The 23,729-nt window shown below is 36.2% G+C and overlaps 1 non-coding gene across 1 annotated transcript; it reads left to right on the top strand.

The window, feature by feature from the left end:
* The first annotated feature begins 763 nt into the window (after nucleotides 1-763).
* LOC124897370 lies at nucleotides 764-870 on the top strand. The gene has a single exon (XR_007054092.1). It is a non-coding gene; the product is annotated as a small nucleolar RNA R71 (small nucleolar RNA).
* The last annotated feature ends 22,859 nt before the right edge of the window (nucleotides 871-23,729 follow it).

Genomic DNA, 23,729 nt, shown 5'->3' with positions numbered 1-23,729 from the left:
ATTAGGAGGTATGTCAATGAGATCTCTACCAATCCTCAAGGTGATTTCCATTGCCTGATTTAAATTTTTTGTGTCACTTATCAAACCCCCTTGAGGTTTGGTATTCTGGGCCTGAGCCAACTGCTCTAATAGTGTCTCTAGATTTTTTTGAGCATGTTGAAAATTTTTAATCTCTGCAACCATCTGTTCTTAATTTTCCAAGATCTTTTTTAATGTCTCCTAAATATTACTAGCATGGGTCTTTTGCTGCTAAAATTACTGAGTCTGAGCTTGATTTTTACCATATGAGTAATTGGGATGACTCTTCCATTACTTATTGTAGGCAATACCATATGTTTTACTACCCTTCTGTGTATTTCCCAAAGTTCACCGACTCTAGATTTACTCCAGATGAGTCTGTAGAGTGACCATTAATTCGACAAATTTTACACTGAGACGGGGTCTGTTTAACATATTTACCTAAGCTTGAAGTTAGCTCACACCCAACTTAGGAAACTGTGTCATCAATTGATTTTGCAAGGCTAACAAATGAGTTGCCAAAGCCGTGACACTATCTACCTCAATCATCTATGCAGGATTCTTCACCACACATTTATAAATATCCCCATTACTTTTAGGATTACCTTGTACTATTTTATTTAACAAAGTGTAAAACTCATCATAGGTCTTCTCCAAAGCTTGACCACCTATAGCTAAATCTGCCAAAATTATTGTGTTATGGTCAAGAATTTCAACAAAAGTATAAGCCAATACCTTATTCGTCTGTTGATGATGTGGGCATTCCTTTAGAAAAGATTTGAAACTCTCTCATGCATGATATAAGTTCTCATTTGGCTTTTCCTTAAAAATCAAAATTTTACTACGTAGACTTGCAGTCTTTCAAGACGGGAAGAATCAGATGAGGAACTTCTTCACTAAATCATCCCATGTAGTTATGGAATTTAAATGTTCTGCCTTCAACAATTTCTTCACTTTCTGTAAAAGTGAGAAGGGGTGAGTGAGCCTCACATAGTTAATGGAGACCTATGTTGGGATAAAGGTGTCATTGATCTCTATTAAATTTTTGGAAATAGACATATGGATCCTTATGTGGCATGCTTGTAAATTGCCTATGACTATGCAATAGTTGAGTCATATTCTATTTAAGCTTGAATCTACCTTCGGGTACTGGTCTATGGATGATGGAGATAACATTGGTTGTGAGTGATATTTCCACTTTGTGAATAGTCCTGTGGGCTAGTTGATCTTCAGCCATTGGCATAGGAATAAATTTTTCTTGTTGAATTTAAGGTATTCAGTAGTGAAGTACTGCTTCTCTCCTCAGCTAATGTAAATGATGCTTAGGTTCAAGATATGGTTCAACCATATCCCTTTCCATTGATAGCTTACTTAAGTTTCAAACTTGTACCTACAAATTCAGAAGCTAAGATCAAGTTGTTAGCACTTATAAAACCAAATAGCAATACTAAGAGTAAAGAGGTTGCTAATTCTCAAGTCTTCGACAATGGCTGAAAAAACTTGTTGCGTCCTAGCATACACGTAAGTGTACGTGGTCACCCAAGTTGTAATTGGCCTTTAGAAGCTAAGTATCGATCCCACCGGGACTTGTGCTTGCAAAAATTGAATTCTAGCAACACTAAAATGGTTTAAACAAGTATTAATGGTAACTATAAGCACTTAAAAGAAATATTAAACAAAACGACAATGTAAAGCGTTGGAGACAATAATGGGGAGAAATCTAGGGTCAAGGCATTACTAACAATCCTACTTAGCCAAACAATCTTATTAGTTTAGTTAATTACTTTGGTTGTGGATTTATGGGGTTGATAATATAATTACAGAATGGGCATCCTCTAATCATCTATCTAACTTAGCCCAACAATTATATCATTTAGTGAGGATGTGAGAACTAAGTTAAATACATCATATTTCCTCACTTATATGAACCAACTAGGGCAAATTAGGTATATCCTAATTAATACTCTTAACTTTAATCCCTCTACATTTTAGATTCCACTCCATATATCCCATGTTGTAATCTATTGTTCTTCCTTCTGGACTTATAATAGAAATGTAAGTATATCTTAAGGGTCATAAATCCATTGAATAGTAAGCATAAGGATATATTAACAACCAAACAATGATAATCAACTTAAATAAACTCAATTGAAAGCATAAATAATCATGTTATTTTCCACAACCTTAGAATAATAGTGTTTAGCCACTTATAGTCTTACAAATAATCACCAAAAATGAGTTTATAATGCAAAACTACAAGTAAGTAAAGTTTGAGAACAAAGAACCCTAGTTTGAGCCCCTTGCTTTCTTCCCTTCTCTCCAATTAGTATCTTGAATCAAAGGTGTGTTAAAATTGTTACTAAGTTCTGATTTTACAGTTTTTTTGGTCGTCCTTAAGTGACAAAACATGAACTATATCAATTGACATCATTGCCCCTAACTTAGGAGGCTTAAAACATGTTTTGGACGTCCTAAAGGCAACTCCGTTCCGCGAGGCCTCTAACTTGCACTAGGGGTCGCAGAGTGCACCCAAAACAAGGAAAAACCAGTGATGGGTCACTCCTCACACCCCTCCTTCCCCATCCTGCATTGAGGTGTGCGGCCTAAGGGGTAGCCAAGGTGCCCGAATTCGCTCGTTTCTGCTCCAATTTCATCGTGCAATGGCATGCTGTTTTCCCACTTATTAGGAATTGTTTGTAGGCTGAATTTAGCTTAAAATACACCTTAAATGGACTCCTAAAACATCAAACAAGAATACTTAGTTCATACAAAACAATAGAGCTCAACAAAGTACACTAGAATCAAGCATAGCTCCAACTAGCACAACTAGTTTCCTAGTCTAAACTCTATTTGATCTTTTTTATTATTAACTTATTTCAAATGAACCTTAAACAGTCTAAACATGTTATTCCACACATAAATAAACAATTACATCCATAATATCTCATTAGTCTCACCACAAATTCCTCAAACTAGGCTAAACTCACATAGATAATAACATTTAGGAGAATAAATACGCCTAAGATCAGAGTCACAATAATAAAAATATTGGCCTCACAATAGAAAAAAGAAATCTATTACCTAAGGTGTCACTAGGTCACAACACAAGCATCCAAGGCAAAATATTCTCAATGAAGCCAAATTGCAATATTTCAAAACTTCCTCTACACAAATAATTGAGTAAAACAAAATAGATATTTTGAACATGCTTGGCTAATCTAAACCTAATTGAGGCACCATAAGATACTATCTACAAAAACAAAACCAAAATCATCCTCAGACCCACAAAAGCCAAGGAATCCATAAAACACGTAACTACCCACCAAAATACTTACTCAACTTACCTAAGGCTGATGCTACCATTAACGACTCAAATAGCACTATGGCCACAGGCTAAAAATACTAAGCATAAAATACATATCAAAACAACACCAAACCATAAAAGACCATACTCTGCACTCATAGATCATTAACCCACCATCACACCCAGATGCTCAACCCTTAAATCGAATGATAAACACCATAACAATTTATGTATCGTAGATGTTAAATCTAAAAAATACATCTAATACTCAAGCAACATATTATAATGACATGTGCAACCTTCAATATCTAAATGGCATCAAATAACCTAAAGTCCTTAGTAATTTGATGACTATATATCATAATCAACCCATCATATCAAGGATAATAGAAGAATCACAACAATTACTATATCTCACTAACAGATGCCTATATCACTATAAAACTCAAGAGGAACCACTACTATACTCTTCATAGTTATCAATGAATCACACTAACCAAACTTTAAATTTCTATATAATGCCCATAGCTAAACTCTTAACATAACAAATTTTTCTTAAGTAGAAGAATCCTTATCCCTTTCTTTAACTCTCTCTCCATTCAATATTCCTTAATACAAGAGTTGTGAACTAATAAGGTACAACATAGAACTGCCTAATTCCTATTCAACATTCCTTAACACAAGTCCATGAATAATAAAACGTACTCTAATTAAAACTTATGAGCAAAAAATTTCACCAAGCCACTTAACTGCTGGAGTAAAAATACTACTAACTATGTACCCCTTTCCATTAAAAAATAATTCAAAATCAAAAGCAAAAATTATCATAAGATGAAATCTTTCAAATATGACCAAATAGTGTCTCAATACCAAATAGTGTATTCATTTAGCAAGGTCCAAATACTAAGGAAGTAACAATTTTCTAGGCCTAAATGCCTGAAATGTTCCCTTATACAACTAGAATATTTTACTTGTAATCCCTTCAGATCAATCGCACCACAATTCTAGGTTATCACCTGGTCTACCACTAATGAGTACCACTAGTTATGATATAATCTAGAATACCAAAACCATAAATCCAATCCATTCTACTATCTAAAAGTATACTAGAACCTAGAATCTATACACCATTATTCCACAACATAACCATCAAGGACATAAAACTTCAAACACAAAAATCCACAATACCCAAGAATTAAAAAAAAACTAGTGACTTACTCAGAGCGAGTTCCAACATAAGATTGACATACTCTATTCACAAATAAGGAAACATCTCTGTGGTGTAAAATTTCACTAGCACCAACAAAATTAACAAATAATATCTAGACTCTATGTAAAATAAATATCATGATCTAATTTCTTAAGTCATGATGGCACCTACTGTAACCCACCAATTGGTAATCCCACCCATGATCCAAAATAGATAGTAACAAACTATTAAGAGAATTGAGTAAAAATAGAAAAAATAAATCTAAATAAAAGGCTAATATAGAATACAACCACCATGAACTGGTGAAACTATTTTAAGAGCTTCTAATAAAATCACAGCACCAAGTGAAATATAGAATTAATGTATATGTACAAACCATATTCAAAATAAAAAATGGAGATAAGTCTAAATAATAAGAGAAAGATAAGGAATACTCTAACTGTTAGGAGCACACCCAAAATATTTAACCATAACTGCTCTGAGTGGTACACCCATCAACAACGAGAACTCATACTCTAATCTATAGGCTACAGAGGTGTAGTATGAGTACCAAACACGTGTTACTCAATACTTATCAACTGACTAAGCTCCAAGGATAATGCAAACATAAATAACATGTAAGGAGAAAATATAACTATAGGCAACTATCCAAGAAACCTTACATAATAATAATCCAAATTGATTAATATGGGTATTTATCCTAGCCTTATAGTTTTTAGGAACTAAAGTATAATATCATATATCACTAACCAATATACAAATAAAGAGTGAAATAAAAATATATAGTAGTAGTATAAGGCCAAAGGATACATATATATTATGAATAGACAAGGAAAGAGACGAATATATAATAATACTTTATGTATATATATATATATATATATATATATATATATATATACTTATAAAGGGCTAACACAAAGGTACTAACTTGAGAAAAGCCAACCTAACATCTCAAGGAATCCTAGTCATGAAGGAAAATTTAATACTAGAATAATCAGGATCTCTAACCAAAACACGACTAAACATAAGATAATCTAACAATAACATATATTACTATGAGATGAAAAGGAATCTAATATGAATCGATAATCACAGGTACCACTTCATAACCACTATACCACAAACTAACCTTAATAACTAATAATAAAGTAACTGACTAGTTTGGACAAACAATATCCTAACTCGACCCCTATAATCTTAGAAGGTGCAAGCAAGTACTCAATAAACAATAATAATAACTTATACCTATGCAACCCCTTATAAGGTTGATATATATAAACATCAAATAATTATGCTAGTGATAGATAATGTATTTGTGTAATACCCTGGATGTTTTCCTCTAAAATTTCTTAGTTTTAAGCTCACTTCCAAGCCTATGACTAGAACCTCATGAGTTATAAAGTGTGTTCACGAGTCAAGTGTCATGATTTATGAAATAATTATTGGTGATGAATTTTATTATTGATGATACTTTAGTCATTTTCCTCTTTCCCCAATCATAACCCATGTCCATAAAACATCTTAAACTCTCTCTAATTCTAAAAAAAAAGTAGGGTTTTCAAGGGATTGATCATGTAAGGGTCAATTTGTGTGGTTTTTTCTCTAAATTCTTAATATTCTCTGGCATATATCTTTTACCTAAAACTTGGTTTGTTAAAAGAATGTGGTTAAGATTATTATCCATGTAATTTAATTATTAATTTGGAAATTGCTTTTCATATGGCTTTTGTGAATCATCTATGTTTTGAATTGATAGATTTGAACCAATTGGGAGTATGGGCATGGTAAATGGGAATAGAGGATCATGGATTCCCCCATATTTATTTGATAAACTTACAAGGGTCGTGGATTTCCTAATTTTATGGATTTTTGTAATTTAATTAGTAATAACTTCAACCCAGCATTATGAAATTGGCTTTGAAACATGGATATATGTATATTGAAATCCAATTTGAAACTATTGCATTACTTAAAAGGTAATGAAATAAAAATGGCTTTGAAAGGACTTTATGGCCATGGCTTAATTTTAAATTGAACCTTGGGGGTCATGAATTCCCTTAAGTTATTGAATAATTGGTCCATGGGGGTCATGGATTCCCCTAAGTTAATGGATAATTAGATAATGTGGGTAATTTAGTCCTCCAAGTTAATGGTTAATGAATATGGAAAAATAATATTAGCTTGCAAGTATGATTGGTATGATGATACCAATGGTATGTGACTTACTGGATGGTCCTTGTTGTAATAAATAGGAATGTGCAAATATTTTAATTATGATTAAAAGAGGTTGTGTAGCTAAGCCATGAAAGTGGAGGCCATAAGGGACTGACATTGGAAACCCACGTTTGTTGGTGTAAGGGTTGGTCTTGATGATTGTGTTCTTGTGACACACTTTATATATTTGAATCTTGGATTAGTGACGGGTCATGGATTCTTCTAGATTCCTCGATGCCCTAATTTGTGTGGCTAACATGCACTGGGACCTTTCTAATAAGGTGAGATCTATATCTATATACCCTATGGGTATAGATGATGGTTTAAGCTACGTAGTCTAATTTAATGTTTTAACTCTCATGCTAAACCTTATTCCCTATCCTTGTATATTATATATATATATATATATTTATATAATTATGTGCATATGGTTTTGGAATGATTTTGGATTGGTTGATGATGGAATTATTTTATCCCTTCCCTGAGTTATATACTAGTGTTTACCCCATTAGTTGTCTCCAGATACTGTATCTCCATACGATACAGGATTTGAGGACACTTCTATTTCCTTGTATAGTGGTTGGTGATTTTTGAATTATTCATGAGTCAGCTTTGAAGAGGTAAGATTTCATGCTTCAAAATGCCCTTATTTCATGGTCACACTTTACGTAGATCTTATAGACTATTTTGATAGATTTTTGGCTCTTGTCAAGGGTATGTCCCAACTTGGGTTGATGTTTGGTTTCGTTGAGGGTTTTTTGTACAAAGTGTGGGTGGGTTGTTTTGTGGATTCTTTGATCTGTCTTGTTGTTGATTTATCAATCTTGTTATATGTTCGTAACTCAGCTCTATCTTTTTATATGTTTGGAGCTTAGCTCTCTCTTATTATATGTTTTGAGCTCATCCGCTGCTAGTTGATGTATGTTCTTTTTATATAGGATAATAGGGGTGGTCTTTGGTCCTTGGCAGACTTGAGATACCCATTATTACTAGGCCCTAGTTTGTGTTATTACAAGTATGGTATCAGAGCCAAGGTTCATGGTCATTGGATGTACCCAAATTTGTGTTAAATAAAGTCTCTTTTATGGATGTGTAGAATTCCACACATATAAGGGAGAGTCTATGAGGTATTTAGGAATGTTTCCCTTTTTGAGATCTATTTTTTAGGCTATAGTGTTTAAGGTCTTAAAAACTGCTCTAATCTCTATTTGCTTGCATTTCAGCTCATGCATCCTTGAAGATCTGATGCTCTTGAAAAATCTTTTGTCCCACTTGATGATAATGTACCTAGTCTAAGGTCCCTACTCCTAACTATACTGCCCTTCATGGAGTTCCACCAATCTCTACTAGTCCTCCTCATGCTTCTCGGGTTGATAATTTTTATGCCCAACTGCCCAAATAAGACATTTCTAATGCTAATTTTTGTTGATCCATTCATACTTTGACTAAGTTGGTGACTTCTTAATCTTTTTAACCTAACCACATTTGTTTCTTTGCTTTATCTTCTTAGGTCACTAGAGTTGGCTAATTTATAAAGTTGAGCCCTCCGACTCTTACAGACTCTAAGGTTGAGTAGAATCCTCAAAGGTTTGTTGATGAAATAGAGAACATATTTAGGGTGATGTAGTCTAATAATGTGGAGTGTGTGGAGTTTGCTACATATCAGTTAGAGGATGTGGCATATCAATTGTATGATGAGTGGGAGTAGTTGAGGAGTGATGATATTGAGCCAACTATATGGGAGGAGTTTTTTGTTACTTTCCTTGATAGTTTACTTAGTCAGGAGCTTAGGGAGGCTAAAGATGAGGAGTTAATGAATTTTTAGAAGAGAAGGATAACTTTGAAGGAGTACGCTTTGAAATTCCACTAGTTATCTCATTATGCCCCAGAGATTATTTCTAATATAAAGGCGAGAATAAGGAAGTTTTCTTTAGGTTCATCTCGAGACTTGGTATTAGAGTGTAAGGTCATAATTTTGAATAATGACATAGACATCTCTAGGCTTGTAGTATATATGTAGTAGGTTGAAGATGAAAAGAAAAAATAAGCAAAAATAGAAGAGAGACAGAATAAAAAGTTTAGATATTTAGAGCAGGGAAAAGGCCAGCAAAATAGTGGTAGATATGGTAGAAAGTAGGGAAAGAAGAGGACTCAGGGAAACTCAGGTTAATATTCGACGGCTAGTGCTCCATATCATAAATCATCTAGTAATTGTCACTTTCTAGCTAATAGTGGGTTTAAGGCATAAAATACCCAGTCTAAGGCAAGTGGAGCTTAGTCAACCACATCTTATCCTCCTTGATGTTTAGTGGACAACTTTATTATGGTAAATGTGATGAGAGGAGGAATAGGTTCTTTAATTATGGTCATCTAGGGTATTTGCAGCAATATTGTCCAACTAAGGTTGATCCTGGAGCTAAAAAGGTTTTAATTTCTACTTCACCAGCTCCTGCAAGTGCTACTTTTAGTACCAACACTAGTCGAAACTAGCTTTATGATCTTACCACCCATTAAGAATCTAAGGTATCTCATGATATCTTTACTAGTATGTTGAAACTTTTCTCTCATGAAGTATATTATCTGTTTGATCTGAGTTCTACCCTTTATAATGTGACTACATAAAGAATTTTAATTTTGGTTTTATTCCTAAAAGTATTTTTGAGCCTTTCTCTCTATCTGTCCCACTAGGTAATTCTATTGTGGCTAGAAATATCTATAAGGGATGTGCAGTGTCTATCTTTCATAGAGAGACATTGGTGGACTTAATAGAGTTGGATATGGTGGATTTTGATGTTATATTAGGGATGGATTGGTTTTATTCATGCTATACTTTCTTGGATTGTAGTACCCATAAGGTTGGTTTCTAATTCTCAAATGAACCAGTGATTGAGTGGGAATGGAGTTCTCTAGTACCTAAGGGAAGATTTCTTTCCTATCTTACAACCCAAAATTTGATTTCCAAGGGTCGTCTATACCATCTAGTTTGGGTTATTTTGGTTCTAAAAGTCCTCTTTGCAATTTGTCCCTATGGTTAATGAATTTACTGAAGTGTTTCCCGATGATCTTCTTGGTATTCCTCTTGATAGGGAAATAGACTTTGGTATTGATCTTCTACCGAATACCATCCTATCTCTATCCCTTCATATAGAATGACTTTAATTTATTTAAAAAAACTTAAGAAATAGTTAAAGGATCTTCTTTATAAGGGTTTTATCCATCCTAGTGTCTCTCTATGGGGTGCTCCCATCCTTTTCATGCATAATAAAGATAGATGTCTTCAAACTTGCATAGATTATCGACAGTAGAATAAGGTAACTATGAAGAATAAGTACCCTCTCCCAAGAATTAATGACCTTTTTGACCAGCTTCAGGTTGTTAGATATTTCTCAAAGATTAATCTTCAGTTGGGTTATCATTAGTTGAAGAATGGGGGAGAGGGAAATATCCCTAAGACTGCTTTTCATACTCGGTATGGTCATTATGAGTTTATGGTTATATTATTTGTGATGATAATACTCTGGATGTATTTATGGATCTCATTAATCAGATATTCAGATAGTTTGTGGATTTGTTTATGATTGTGTTTATTATTAACATCTTGGCATATTCTAAAAGTGAGAACGATTATGCCAATCACCTTTGAGTAGTGTTGAAGACTCTTAAGGATTATTGATTGTATGCCAAATTTTTGAAGTGTGATTTTTGGTTGAATGCTGTAACCTTCCTCGGTCATGTTGTTTCCATTGAGGGGATCATGGTAGATCCATAAAAAGTTGAGGTGGTTAAGAAGTGGCCTAGACTCATGACTCCAATTGACATTTAGAGCTACTTGGGTTTAGTTGGGTATTATAGCTGGTTTGTAGAGAGCTTCTCTTCTATTGCTGCTACATTGACTAAGTTAACTCAGAAAAAGGTAAAGTTTCTATGCTCCAATTCTAGTAAGGGTAGTTTTGATAAGTTGAACGATATGTTAACTTTTATGCCAGTTTTGACCCTGCTTGTAGGTATGATTAGGGGTGATGGTATCTTGAGGTACCAAGGTAGGTTGTTTCTTATGAATGATGATGGGCAGCGAGAAAGGAATTTGACTAAGGCTCATGAGTTTAGGTATATAGTTAATCCTGGTTTGACGAAGATGTGCTATAACATGAAAGAGATTTTTTGGTTGAACAACATGAAAATAGATGTGGCTAACTTATTGGCTAAGTGTATGGTGTGTCAACAAGTGAAGGTTAAGCTCTTTAGTCCAGGTGGCATGTCTCAAGAGATTGAGTTTCCCGTATAGAAATGTTAGATAATCAACATAGATTTTACTACTGGTCTTCTACAGTCTTGTTATTAGCAAGATTTGATTTAGGTTATCATGGATAGGATGACTTAGTGTGGTCACTTTTTTTCCTATGAGGAATTCTTACTTTTAGAGGATTATGCTAAGTTATGTATTCAGGAGATTGTCAAATTTCATGATGCTCCAGTTTCCATTATTTTGGATCGAGGTATACCATTATATTCTCACTTTTTTTTTTTCAAAAAGGCTTGGGCACACAAGTGACCCTTAGCACCACATTTAATATTCAGAGAGATAGAGAAGCGTAGAGGACCATTCAGACTTTGAAAGATATGCTAAGGGCCTATGTGATTGATTTTGGAGACAATTGGTTGGATTATTTGCCTCTGATTGAGTTTGTGTATAATAAAAATTATCACTCTAGTATTAGGATGGATCCTTTTGAGACTTTTTATGGTAGGAGGTATAGATCTCCTATTGGGTGGTTTGAGGTGGTGAGACTAGATTATTCGGTCTGGACTTGGTTCACCAAGCCTTATTAAAGGTAAAGGTGATTAGGGATAGGATTAAGACTGCTCAGAGTTGCCAAAAATCCTATGTGGATGTGAGGTGAAGAGAGTTGGAGTTTAAAGTTAGAAGTTGGGAGTTGTACAAGATATCTCCCATGAAGGGAGTGATGATGTTTGGGACAAAGGGAAAGCTCAGTCCCTGCTATGTGGGCCGTACTTAATTTTAAGGAAAGTGGGCAATGCTGTTTATGAATGGTATTTCCCTTTAAGTTTGGGTTCCACTCACTCGATTTTCCATGTGTCGATGTTGAAGACGTGTGTGGGTGATGCTTCTTTGGTTATGCGTATTGAGAGTATTGGTATTTTGGATTGCTGGTTTTATGAGGAAGTTCTTGTTGAGATTTTTTATAGGCACGTCCATCATTTGAGGAATAAAGATATAGCTTTAGTGAAGGTCCTTTGGAGGAACCATAAGACAGAAGAAGCTACTTGGGAGGATGAAGAGGACATAAAGTCCAAATATCCATTCTTGTTCCCCATGTTCGATAATTGTGCTTAAGGTATATGTTCTCCAACTTTTTTTTTGTTTTTTTTGGCTTTGTTAGTGGCCTTGTGATTGTATTCCTATCTTACAAACATGCGAGTTGATTCCTTGATTCAACATTCGGGGACAAATGATCCTAGGTGGGAGAATGTAACACCCCAGATTTTTGCCTCTAAGATTTATGAGTTTTAAGGTCTCTACCCAAGCTACGACTAGAACCTCACAAGTCCTAAGGAGTGGCCACGAGTCATAGGGAGGGACTCGTGACCAAACTAGTGGAGTAGCCTATTTTTCTATCCTGAGTATGACTAGGACCCCACGAACCGTAAGGTCTGGTCACGAGTCATAGGGTATGACTCATGACCAAACCAGTGACAGCAACCCTAAGTCACTTCCCAAACTACAATCCTAGGCAATGACTCGTACCCAGTCTTAACGAGTCCTGACGTGACCAATAACTGCTAGTGACCAATTTCCTTCACTTTTATTTGAGGGTACTTTGGTTATTTCCCTCTTTCCCCAAACATAACCCACGACCATAAAATGTCCATAGAGGGTTATTTTCATCTCTTAGACAATCATAAACTACTCTTAAACTCTTTCTAATTCTCCAAGAAAGAACAACTAGGGTTTTCAAGAGATTGAGCATCTAAGGGTCAATTTGAGTAGTTTATTCTCCAAATTCTTGATATTCTCAAGCATGTATCTCTTCCATAAAACATGGTTTGTTAAAAGTACATGTTTAAGATTATTATCCATGTGATTTAGTTGTTGATTTGGAGATTGGTTTGAGGGCTTTTGGGTATTCATGATTTAATTATTTTTCCCATTGCTCTTGTGAAATCATATATGTTTTGAATTGATGACTTTTTAACCAATTGGGTGCATAGTCATGGTAAATGGGATAGGAGGTCGTGGATTCCCCCAAATTGATTTGATAAATTTACAGGGGTCATGGATTCCCCCAACTTAATGGATTTTTGAAATTGAATTTAGTAATAATCTCAACCCAACCTTATGAAATTGCCTTTGAAACATGGATAAATGTATATTGAAACCCAATTTGAAACTACTGCATTAAATTAAAGGCTAATGAAATACAAATGGCTTTTAAAGGCCTTTATGACCATGACTTGATTTTAAATTGATCCTTGGGGGTCATGGATTCCCTCACGTTATTGAATAATTGGACCATAGGGGTAATGGATTCCCCACAGTTAATGGATAATTAGACCATGTGGGTCGTAGATTTATCCAAGTTGATGGTCAATGAAACTGGCATAATGATGTTAGCTTGCAAGGATAATTGGTATGATGATACCAATGGTATGTGCCTTACTGGATGGTCATTGGTTTAATGGATAGAAATATGAAAATATTTTAATTGGTTTTAAAGGGGGTTCTATAGCTAAGCCGTTTAAAGGAGGTCACAAGGGACTGATACTAAAAACCCATATTTGCCAGCGTGAATGGTCGTGTGCTTATGACACAGTTTATATATTTGTATCCTGGTGTAATACCATGGGAAATTTTTCATTGAAATTTTGTGCGTAAATGTGTTGGGTTTTATCTTCTAGAATGAATTATAAATTTTTCATGTGGAATGTCTTAGATTATGACCCACCATTGCGTAGAGTATCGAATAAGCTTTCCAACGATATATGGATGATCCAAAATGGACACTCGAGCGACGAGTTGTGAACATTCTGATCGAACCATGAATAGTAGTTAACAGTAAAACGTACAGAAAAAAGTACTGAGGCCTGGCGTATTTTTGCTCCAACTTTAAATGATCATAACTCCTTGTACATAATATTTTAGGTGATCTACTATATATCAACGGAAAGCTCTGCTAGTCCTCTTTCCAATGAAATTGGTTTCATCCAATTTGTCTATCGGAGGAAAAAGTTATGGTCGATCTACTTCAGCCTATCAAAAGCAAATTTTTGGATCAACTTCAAATGATCATAACTCCTTGTATACAATGATCTGGGAGAGATACTATATATCAATGGAAATATATGAGAGTTCTCTTTCTAATGAAATTGGTTTCATCCAATTTAGATATCAGAGTAAAACGCTACGGTTGATCTACTACAGACTATCAAAATAGTCCACCAAAGGACAGATTCAAGAATTATTTAATTTTTAGGGGCGTTTTGGTCATTCTCCCTCACCCAAAATCCACCCAAACCCTATATTAATACCTATTAAAAGCATTATATGTTATATTTCATCAAATTCTCTCAAAAAGAAAACCCTAAACACCTACATCCTATTTCAAGAACCTCTAAAGTTCACCATTAATTCTGCAAATTTATTCAAGATTCCAAGTTACTAGTTCAAGAACTCCAAGAACCATCATTCAAAGGCACGATTAACATCTAAAAAATGAGTATCGATCTAAAGTTCATCATTCAAGGTATGTGGGGTTTTTTAACAAGAACTCTCTTTCGTTCTTGTGCCTAAAAGTAATTTTCTTTACAAAGGCATGATTTGTATTTGATTTTTACAAATTTGATGCATGAACCCATATCTTATGATGATTATTATGAAATTTTGATATTTATGATTTTGAAAGATGAATTTACATGTGTGGAGACATAAAGCATGAATCTTGAACAATATTTATCATGATTTTGATATTTGGGTCATGAATTCCCATTGGAAATTATGTTTCTTTGAGAAAGTGTGTGTTATAAGTACGTTGATGTTGAATATTTGAGATATTTTTAATGATTTAACCTTTTGGTCTTAATGGAGTTGTTTTGAACTCGAGTATGAAAGAAATCCACAACGTGGTTGATTTTGATAGATGGGAAGCATGATGGCTCCCGATGTATATTTATATATTACTGAAATTATTTTATTGTTGATTGTGTTTGAAATGATCTGAGCTAAGTCCGAAAGAAATATTTAGCACCGAGTGGGAGGTATAAAGGGACCTTACTTCCCCAGAACTATGTGCCCCCGTAGGAGTAAGCCTGAGGCTAATTTATATAGTGATCACTAGTTTGTGTAGATTTGATATCGATAGTCCTACTTTGATGGCAAGGATAGGATGACTCTCCGCAACGTGGATTGTACGTTGGACTCCATGTAGCTCACATGGTTTATGTTGGTTATAGGATCTCCCAGTGTGTGTGTGTTTCCTTGTGTCTATAGTGAATGGTGATGTGATTTAAAAGTGGAATTGTGAAAGTTATTCTTTCGAAAAATTTAAATAATATTTACATTATGAGAATTGATATTCTAGATGAACTGAAAGTGATTGACAAATTATATGATGTCTCACATGTGTTATTGTACTTATTTTATCCTCTCATGATTATGATGATTTTCTTCGGGCTATGTGAGTCTTTCATACATCCTGCATATTTCTCATAAATATTTATGATGATGATGATTATACAACTTCATACACCCCCATATACTCGATTCCTTTTCATGGTATTGACCCACATTTTTGGATGTGGGCTATATTTTCTCAGAATGAAAACATGTCTCATGCTAAATTTTGGGTAGCCTTTTAGGCGCTGGCCCAAGCTGTTACTGCAAATATTTAGGCCAACCCAGCCCTGGCTCCACAATAGCAAGGAGGTGATTAAGCTGCTGCCAGGATCCATGACTTTACGTGGATGAATCCGCCGAAATTCTATGGGTCTACGTCTGATGGGGATCCACGATTGTTTTTAGAGGAGGTGCGGAAGATTACTCAGGTGATACATGTATCTGAGGAACATAGTGTGGAGTTGGCTGCGTATAGGTTGAAAGACCTTGCCTATGACTGGATTGGTCTTGGAGAAAAGGTAGAGGTGAGGGACCTATCCCTATAACTTGGCAAGATTTCCAGAATACATTCCTGGATAAGTTTTTCCCTTTGAAGAAGAGGGAGGCGAAGGTGGAAGAGATTATGAACTTGCGACAGGGCTCTATGAATGATAGGGAGTACTGTCTAAAGTTCAATCAGTTGGCCAAGTATGCTCCTGACTTAGTCGCTGATAATCAGGCTAGTATGAGTAAGTTTGTGACTGGAGTGTCTAGTTATGTAGTTAAGGAGTGTAGGTCTGCTATGCTGAATAGTAAGATGAATCTTTCTAGGCTGATGACTCATACCCAACAGATTGAGGCAAATAAGATTAAGAAGAGAGATAGAATGAGAGGAAATAAGAGAGTTAGGTTCGAGCAGTACGGACAGGGTCAGACTAGATCGCAGGGAGGGAGTCGCCCTCTATATCAGGATCGTTCGTCTATGCCAGCATCATTATCTGCTAGTGCACCCGTTCCTAGAGATAGGTAGGAGCAAGATGGCAGGTCATATACATCCAGATCCCAGTACAGTGCTGGCAGTAAGACAAATTGTCCCCTGTGTCCTAAGTATGGTAGGGCTCATTCGGGTGAGTGTTGGGGTGAGAAGAAGGGTTGTTTCCGATGTGGTGACATGGGTCACAGATTTAGAGATTGTCCACAGGATGGATAAGGGCGTCGTGACTATCACCCTCAAACCCAGACTCAGACTGTTAGTGCTCCAGTTCCAGCGACTCGCCAGCCTCAGCTCAGGGCGCCTCTTCTAGCAATGCTGGCGAGCAGTGCTGAATAGATTTTATGCTTTACCGTCTCGCCAGGAATAGGAGGACTCTCCCAATGTTTTTACTGGTATGCTTCATATATTTTAGTTTGATGTGTATGCTTTGTTGGATCCTGGATCCAGTTTCTTATATGTTGCACCTTTGATTGCTGTGAATTTTGAAATAAGTCCTAAGATTATTCCTGAGCCTATCCTAGTTTCTACCCCAGTGGGTGATTCTATTGTTGCCTAGGAAGTGTATAAAAAATGTCCTGTTACCGTTCTTCATAGAGTCTTGTTGGCCGATTTGATTGAGTTAGACATGGTAGATTTTGATGTGATTTTGGGTATGGACTGGCTGTATTCTTCTTATGCATCTATTGATTGTTGGACCCAAGTGGTCAAGTTTTAATTTTTGGGTGCATCCGTGTTTGAGTGGTCTGGGAATTCTGTGTCACCCAAGAGTCATTTTATCTCTTACCTCAAATCTAGAAAGCTTATTTCCAAGGGGTATATTTACTATTTAGTTAGAGTCAAAGACACTAAGTCTGAGACTCCAACTCTCTAGTCTGTTAACGTCGTCAATGAGTTTTCTGATGTCTTTCTGGATGATCTCCCAGGGATACCTCCTGATAGAGAGATAGAGTTCGAGATTGATCTTCTTTTTGATACTCAGCCCATTTCTATTCCTCCTTACCGTATGGCCCCTGCAGAACTTAAGGAGTTGAAAGAGCAACTCAAAGATCTACTAGATAAGGGTTTCATAAGGCCCAGTGTTTCTCCTTTGGGTGCTCCTGTGTTGTTTATAAGAAAGAAAGATGGCTCTTTGCGATGTGCATTGATTACCGCCAACTGAATAAAGTCACCGTAAAAAATAAGTACCCCCTTTCAAGAATAGATGATTTTTTTGACCAATTGCATGGTGTAAGTTATTTCTCAAAGATAGACCTTTATTCCGGCAATCATCAACTCAAAGTTAGGGAGTGTGACATCCCAAAAACTGCTTTCTGAACTCGTTATAGCCATTTTGAGTTTCTTGTTATGTCTTTTGGGTTTACTAATGCCGCAGCAGCTTTCATGGACCTCATGAATCGATTGTTCAGACCATATCTGGATATGTTTGTCATAGTGTTCATCGATGATATACTGGTGTACTCTCGTAGTGAGGATGAACATTTTGATTATCTCTGAACTGTCTTGTAAACCCTTAGAGATCACAAGTTATTTGCCAAGTTTAGTAAGTGTGAGTTTTGGCTAAGGTTAGTTGCTTTTCTGGGTCATATCATTTCTTTCGAGGGTATTAGAGTTGATCCCCAAAAGACTGAAGCTGTTAGAAATTAGCCTAGACCTATTTCTCTGACTGATATCTAAAATTTCTTGGGTTTAGCTGGCTATTACCGTCGTTTTGTTGAGGATTTCTCCTCTATAAAGTCACCTATGAGTCGGTTGACCCAAAAGAAAGTAAAGTTCTCGTGGTTCGAATCTTGTGAGAAGAGTTTTCAGGAGTTGAAGACTTGACTCACTTTAACCCCTATTTTGACTTTGCCTGATGGTGTTGATGATTTTGTGGTGTACTGTGATGCTTCGAGAGTTGGGTTGGGTTGCGTATTGATGCATAAGGGTAAGGTGATAGATTATGCTTCTAGACAGTTGAATCCCCATGAGAAAAATTACCCCACCCATGACCTTGAGTTGGCTGCTGTTGTGTTTGCTTTGAAAATCTGGAGACACTATTTGTCTGGTGTCCATGTTGATGTTTTCACTGATCATAAGAGTCTGCAGTATGTGTTTACCCAGAGAGAATTGAATCTTAGGCAGAGACGATGGTTATAATTCTTAAAGAAATATGATATGAGTGTGCTGTACCATCCGGGCAAGGCCAATGTTATGGCGGATGCCCTAAGTAGAGTTTCCATGGGTAGTGTTTCGCATGTGGTAGAAGGTAAGAAAGAGTTGGCTTGTGATGTACATTGTTTGGCTAGATTGGGGTTTAGTTTGTTTGACTCTGCTAAAGGTAGTATAGGGGTTCAGAGTAGTTCCGAATCCTCCTTAGTTTCAGAAGTTAAGGAAATGCAATACTTAGATGCTAGTTTGGTCAGACTGAAGGAGTCAGTCAAGGACCAAAAAGTAGAGGTTTTCTCCCAAGGGGGAGATGGTGTGTTGAGATTACAGGGTAGATTGTGTGTCTCGAATGTTGATGATCTGAGATAGAGGATTATGGATGAAGCGCACGGGGCGTGATATTCTATTCATCTTGGTGCCACCAAGATGTACCGAGACTTGCGGGAAATCTATTGGTGGAGTGGCATGAAGAAAGATATAGCAGCATTTGTAGCTAAGTGTGCAACATGCCAACGGTTAAGGTTGAACACCAAAGACCTGGTGGTATGATGCAAGAGTTTAGTATTCCCACCTGGAAGTGGGAAGAAATAAATATGGACTTCGTGATTGGTTTACCTCCTTCCCGACGCCATCATGATTTCATTTGGGTTGTGGTTGATAGGTTGACTAAGTCTTCTCATTTCTTGCCTGTTCATACTTCATATACTGCTGAAGATTATGCTAGATTGTATATCTGAGAGCTAGTCACACTGCATGGAGTTCCCTTGTCTATCATTTCGGATAGGGGTACTCAGTTCACTTCGAAATTTTGGAAAGCTTTTCAGAAGGGTCTTGGTACCCAAGTTCTTTTGAGTTCTACTTTTCATCCGCAGATCGATGGTCAGGCTGAGCGGACCATCCAGACCTTAGAGGATATGTTGAGAGCTTGTGCACTTGACTTTAAGGGAAGTTAGGATGATTACTTACCGTTAATAGAGTTTGCTTACAATGACAGTTTCCACTCTAGTATTGGCATGGCTCCATTTGAAGCCTTATATGGGAGGAAGTGTAGATCACCCATTGGTTGGTTCGAGGTGGGTGAAGCGGCTGTGAGTAATCCTGATTCGGTATTTGAGGCTATGGAAAAAGTTAAGTTGACTAGGGAAAGGTTGAAAACTGTGCAGAGTCGTCAGAAGTCATATGCGGATGTTAGAAGGAGAGACCTTGAGTTTGAAGTTGGTGACCTAGTGTATCTGAAAATTTCAACCATGAGGGGGGTGAAGAGATTCGGAAAGAAGGGGAAGCTTAGTCCCCGTTATGTTGGTTCTTAAAAAATTCTTAGCCGTGTTGGTAAGGTAGCTTATGAGGTCTAGTTTCCTTCCGAGTTGTCCTCTGTTCATCCAATATTCCATGTCTCCATGCTTAGAAAGTATATTAGCGATGCTGTGGTAGTGGATTCCTCTGTGAGTGCTAACATTCAAGAAAATCTTTCTTTTGATGAGATTCCTGTTGAGATTCTTCATTTCAGTGTCCGAAGACTAAGGAACAAAGAAGTTCCCTGGGTCAAGGTGTTGTGGTGAAACTAATCTGTTGAGGGTACAACTTAGGAAGCTGAGGCGAATATGCGATCCAAGTACCCGCACCTATTTTCCGCGAAATCCGATTAAGTCGAAGGAACCGTTCTTTCCCAAATCATGCACTTTTGATAAAAGTTGCAGTAGTTTAGTTGTCATTTATTATGTGTTCAGCTGTAGTTTCTTAAATTTATGCATTCTATGTTGCATTCGGAGAAACGATGTGGTGATGAGTCTAACGAATGGTTTCAGCTGTATGCTCTATTACCTATCTAATCTTGGCATTTATAGTATCATTCGAGGACAAATGTTACCAAGAGGGGATGATGTTATACCCCGAGAAATTTTTCGTTGAAATTTTGGGAGTAAACGTATTGGGTTCTATCTTCTAGAATGGATTATAAATTTTTCATGTGGAATGTCTTAGATTATGACCCACCATTGCGTAGAGTATCGAATAAGCTTTCCAACGATATATGGATCATCCAAAAAGGACACCCGAGCGACGAGTTATGAACATTCCGATCGAACCATGAATAGTAGTGAACAGTAAAACGTGCAAGAAAAATTATTGAGTCCTAGCGTATTTTTGCTCCAACTTTAAACGATTATAAATCCTTGTACATAATGATCTAGGTGATCTACTGTATATCAATCGAAAGCTCTGCGAGTCCTCTTTCCAATGAAATTCGTTTCATCCAATTTATCTATCGGAGCGAAAAGTTATGGTCGATCTACTTCAGCCTATCAAAAGAGAATTTTTGGGTCAACTTCAAATGATCATAACTCGTCATACACAATTATTTGGGTGAGATACTATATATCAATAGAAATATATTAGAGTCCTCTTTCTAATAAAATTGGTTTCATCCAATTTGGATATTGGAGTAAAACGTTATGATTGATCTACTTCAGACTATCAAAATAGTCCACCAAAGGACAGATTTGAGAATTATTTGATTTTTAGGGGCGTTTGGTCACTACCCCTCACCCAAAATCCATCCAAACCCTATATTAAAGCCTATTAGAAACATTATATGTTATATTTCATCAAATTCCCTCAAAAATAAAACCCTAAGCTCCTACATCCAATTTCAAGAACCTCCAAAGTTCACCATTAATTCTGCAAATTTATTCAAGATTCCAAGTTCCTAGTTCAAGAACTCCAAGAAGCATCATTCAAAGGCACGATTAACATCTCAAAAATGAGTATCGATCTAAAGTTCATCATTCAAGGTATGCGGGGTTTTTCAACAAGAACTCTCTTTTATTCTTGTGCCCAAAAGTAATTTTCTTCATAAAGGCATGATTTTTATTTGATTTTTATGAATTTTAAGCATGAACCCATATCTTATGATGATTATTATGAAATCTTGATGTTTATGATTTTGAAAGATGAATTTACATGTGTGGAGATATAAAGCATGAATCTTGAATGATATTTATCATGATTTTGATATTTAGGTCGTGAATCCCCATTGGAAATTATGTTTTTTTTGAGAAAGTGTGTGTTATAAGCACGTTGATGTTGAATATTTGAGATATTTTAAATGATTTAACCTTTTGGTCTTAATAGAGTTGTTTTGAACTCTAGTGTGAAAGAAATCCACAACGTGGTTGATTTTGGTAGATGGGAAGCATGATGGCTCCCGATGTATATTTATATATTACTGAAATTGTTTTATTGTGGATTGTCTTTGAAATGATCTGAGATAAGTCTGGGAGAAATCTTTAACACCTATTGGGAGGTATAAAGTGACCTTACTTCCCTAGAACTACGTGCCCCCGTAGGAGTGAGCCTGAGGCTGATTTATATAGTGATCACTAGTTTTTGCGGATTTGATATCGATAGTCCTACTCCGATGGCAAGGAAAGGACAACTCTCCCCAACGTGGGTTGTACGTTGGACTCTATATAACTCACATGGTTTATGTCGGTTATAGGATCTCCCAGTGTGTGTGTGTTTCCTTGTGTCTATGGTGAATGGTGAAGTGATTTGAAAGTGGAATTGTGAAAGTTATTCTTTCAAAAGATTTAAATGATATTTACATTATGAGAATTGATATTCTTGATGAACTGAAAGTGATTGACAAATTATATGATGACTCACATGTGTTATTGTACTAATTTGATCCTCTCATGATTATAATGATTTTCTTCGGGCTATGTGAGTCTTTCATACATCCTGCATATTTCTTATAAATATTTATGATGATGATGATGTTTATACGACTGCTTACAGTCCCATATACTCGGTTCCTTTCCATGGTACTGACCCACATCTTTAGATTTGGGCTATATTTTCTCAAAATATAGGTTCAGGTGCTCAGTTCCAGGTTTGACAGTGATTCTTCAGGCATGCTGTTCTATATCCTCTGTTATGGTGAGTCCTCATGTTCCGAGGAAGTGATGTCTAGTGTTGGTTTCACGGAATTATTTACATTTGATAACTGAGTATGAGTCAGTTAATGTATGTCTCAATGGCTTGCTGGTTTTATTGATTTTCTTAGAGGCTTGTCAGACTAGTATAGATGTTGGGAGTTGACTAATAAGTCATATTTTGTTATCTTTCTGAAATTCTTTTATTCTTGGATGATGATTACTCTATTGATATTTGAGGATTATTTATGGAAACCCCATTGATTTGTTTTGAACTGAATAAAAATGGCTCAAAGGGTTAGCTTGGGGCTACTCGTAGCCTCAAGCACCGTGTTACGCTTCGAGACCCGTTTTCTGGGGCGTTACACCTGGATTAGTGAAGGGGTGTGGATTCACCGATCTTCTTCAATACCCCAATTCGTGTGGCTAGCACACACTTGGTCCCTTTCTGCATGGTGAAAGCTGGACCTATATAGCTTGTGGGTATAAATGATGGTTTGAGCTACATAGTCAAGGTTAATGTTTTAACTCTCATTCTAAACCTTGTTCCTTATCCCGACATTTTATACATATATATATTTATATGATTGTGTGCATATAATTTTGGAATAAGTTTGGATTAATTGATCATTTCATTATTTGATCCCTTCCTTAAGTTACATTCTAGCACTCACCCTGCCAACGACCCTGGTCGTTGTATCCCCATATTAAGCAAGGTTTATGGACACTTTGTTTTCCTTGCACAGTGGTAGGTTATTTCATGATTTTCCATGAGTCATTTTTGAAGTGGTGAGCTTTAATTCCCTAGAAGGCCCTTATTTCATGGTCTTGCCTTTACTTATGTCTTTTACTATTTCAATGGAATTTTTGGTATGGTCGGAGGCTTTTCCCGACTTAGGTTGATGTTTGGTTTCTTAGAGGCTTTTGTGGACAAAGTTTGGGTAGGTTTTGCTGTTGATTCTCTTATCCCCCCCTTTGTTAATTTATCTATCTTGTTATATGTTCTGAACTCAGCTCTATCTTTTTATATGTTCAAAACTCAACTTTATCATGTTATATGTTCAGAACTTAGCTCTATCTTGTTTGACGTTCGAAACTTATATGCTTCTAGTTGTATTGTGTTTGGTTGGCTAGGATAATGGGAGTGGTCTTCGGTTCGTGGAGAACTTGAAATACCTATCACGACTAGGCCCTGGTTCAGATCGTGACAGTATGAATGAATAAATGCAACATAATTCAATAATGCCATGTCCAATCCAAGTGTCGTAATGTACCAAGTGTATAAACCTTATCTAGCT

The sequence above is a fragment of the Capsicum annuum genome, chromosome 3 (assembly GCF_002878395.1).
Source record: "Capsicum annuum cultivar UCD-10X-F1 chromosome 3, UCD10Xv1.1, whole genome shotgun sequence".
Lineage (NCBI taxonomy): Eukaryota > Viridiplantae > Streptophyta > Magnoliopsida > Solanales > Solanaceae > Capsicum > Capsicum annuum.
This window is presented reverse-complemented; position numbering and strand designations above follow the sequence as displayed.